Source organism: Lepus europaeus, chromosome 17 (genome assembly GCF_033115175.1).
Source record: "Lepus europaeus isolate LE1 chromosome 17, mLepTim1.pri, whole genome shotgun sequence".
Lineage (NCBI taxonomy): Eukaryota > Metazoa > Chordata > Mammalia > Lagomorpha > Leporidae > Lepus > Lepus europaeus.
In genome coordinates, this window is record NC_084843.1 from 20,378,970 (window position 1) to 20,381,493 (window position 2,524).

At 42.5% G+C, this 2,524-nt stretch overlaps 1 pseudogene; it reads left to right on the forward strand.

The window, feature by feature from the left end:
- Positions 1–1,454: 1,454 nt before the first annotated feature.
- LOC133775759 (small ribosomal subunit protein eS6-like) lies at positions 1,455–2,013 on the forward strand (annotated as a pseudogene).
- Positions 2,014–2,524: the final 511 nt, after the last annotated feature.

A 2,524-nucleotide genomic window follows, 5' to 3' on the forward strand; every position in this document is an offset into this window, starting at 1 on the left:
CATGCTGAAGCCAAAAGCCAGGAATTCTACCTGGATCCCCCACGTGGGTGGCAAAGACCCAAGCACTCGAGTCATCATCTGCTCTCTTTTTTGGCACAGACCCTTCAATATAAGAGGTGGGCATCCCAAGCAATGACTTAACTTGCTGCTCCACAATGCTTGTATCTATTGGCCTGTTATAAATTAATTTTCCTTCTCTTGATTTGAGACTTCTGTGAATATATTTCCATGTTCTTCCATGGCCCCTATGGTAGGATTGCATTTATTAAAAAATGGGTCATACACTGTTCAGACACAGTTAATAGATAGCGACTGTTACTCATAAAGGTAATTACTATTTGCTTAAACTATGAACTTCCTGGGAACAGAATAAATAGGATTTTAATAGCAAAAATGAAGTCACTCAGAGCCTTTGAGATGTGACCTTTTTTCTCTTTCCTGCTGAGCTCTGTTCCCAAACAGCTGAGCCCTTTGACTGGCAAGAGTGTTCCTAGGAGCTGGATTTCAGGTTCCCTGGGGCCAAAGGAATCCATGGGGAATCAAAGGTCCCACAGTGCGATGGGTAATTAAGGATTCTGAGAACGCAGAACTGGAATGCACCATGTGGTTAGGGCATGCTGTTTTGAATGTTTTCAATTTATGCACTAAGTACATAGTGGCTAGTTTAGCTAGTTTCTGCTTTCTGCCTTCTGATAGTTAAACCTGTGTTTAGAGTCTCATATCTCATCTTATCCCATTGCAGCTTTATGCTCCTTATGATTTTACTTTTTTCTTCAGGATATTGTGCTGTGAGAACTTAAGAATTTTGGAAAGTAGAAACTAGGATTATACAAAAAGGTCTGTAGGTAAATTTTATCTATTTACCTATCTATTCTTGTTTAACCGTCATGTCTACCAGCCTACATATTTGCTTGTTTTTATGACCTATTCAACACTCCTAAACTACTTTTCCAACCTTACTTTTCTGCTATTTTAACTCACCTACCTACCTACCTACCTACTACCTATCTTTTCAAAACAAAAGAACACTTATTGATGAAATTCAAAATTCCATTTTGTGGCTTTGCCTAATGTTTAGCTATCCTTTCATTGAAGGATTTTAGCTAATGCTCATGGATTATTATTGTCATTGTTACCATTTTTTTTTAAAGAAGACTTATTTATTTATTTGAAAGAGAGAGAGAGAGAGAGAGAGAGAGAGAGAGAGAGTCTTCCACCTGATGCTTCACTCCCCAATTGGCCAGAATGGCTGGGGCTGCGCAGATCTGAAGCCAGGAGCCAGGAGTTTCTTCCGGGTCTCCCACGTGGGTGCAGGGGCCCAAGGACTTGGACCATTTTCTGTTACTTTCCCAGGCCATAGCAGAGAGCTGGATGGGAAGTGGAGCACCTAGGTATCGAACCGGCGCCCATATGGGATGCCAGTGCTTCAGGCCAGTGCTCTTTTCCCTGGCGCCTCCGAGGCGGTCAGCTGCTTCAAAATGAAGCTGAATATCTCCTTCCCAGCCACTGGCTGCCAGAAACTCATCGAAGTGGATGATGAACATAAACTTCATACTTTCTATGAGAAGCGTATGGCCACAGAAGTTGCTGCCGACGCTCTGGGTGAAGAATGGAAGGGTTATGTGGTCCGGATCAGTGGTGGGAATGACAAACAAGGTTTTCCCATGAAGTAAGGTGTCTTGAACCATGGGCGGGTCCGCCTGCTGCTGAGTAAGGGGCATTCCTGTTACAGACCAAGGAGAACTGGAGAAAGAAAGTGCAAATCAGTTCAGGGCCGCATTGTCGATGCCAATTTGAGTGTTCTCAACTTGGTTATTGTAAAAAAAAGGAGAGAAAGATATTCCTGGATTGACTGATAACACGGTGCCTCGTCGTCTGGGTCCTAAAAGAGCCAGCAGAATTCGTAAACTTTTCAATCTCTCTAAAGAAGACAAAGAAGAATTACCTTGTCAAGGAATGCCTTATATTTCTTTGGAATCCAAATATATCTGCTATTATAAACACGTAGGATAAAACCTAATATATATTGGCATTAACGAGCACTCAATGAATGGTGAAGAAAAGGAAAGTACTGGGGACAAATTGAAAACATAAATTAAAAATAGATAGGACAGACATGTGGCCTAATGGTTTACATGCTAGCATCCTGTATCAGTGTGCTTGGATTTGAGTCCCTATCTGGCTCCTGATTCCAGCTTTTTTAACCCACTGCACCACAGCCCCAACCCCCTTGGTTACCATTATGGTTCTGTTTACGAAGCAGTCTTTTCTGTGATACCTGTGCGGGAGTATCAAACTTGATTTTGACAGGTCCTTTAATAGATGACTCTGTCAAAATGGACTGTGAGAAAGTTGAAGACATTGTCCCTGAAGTTGTGGGAGATTTAAAAATTATCTCCATGGGGATGGCACTGTGGTACAGTGGGTTAAGTCACTGCCTGTAATGCCAGCATCCCATATGTGAGAGTCCCGGCTATTCCACTTCTGATCCAGCTCCCTGCTTATGTGCCTAGGCAAGTAGTGG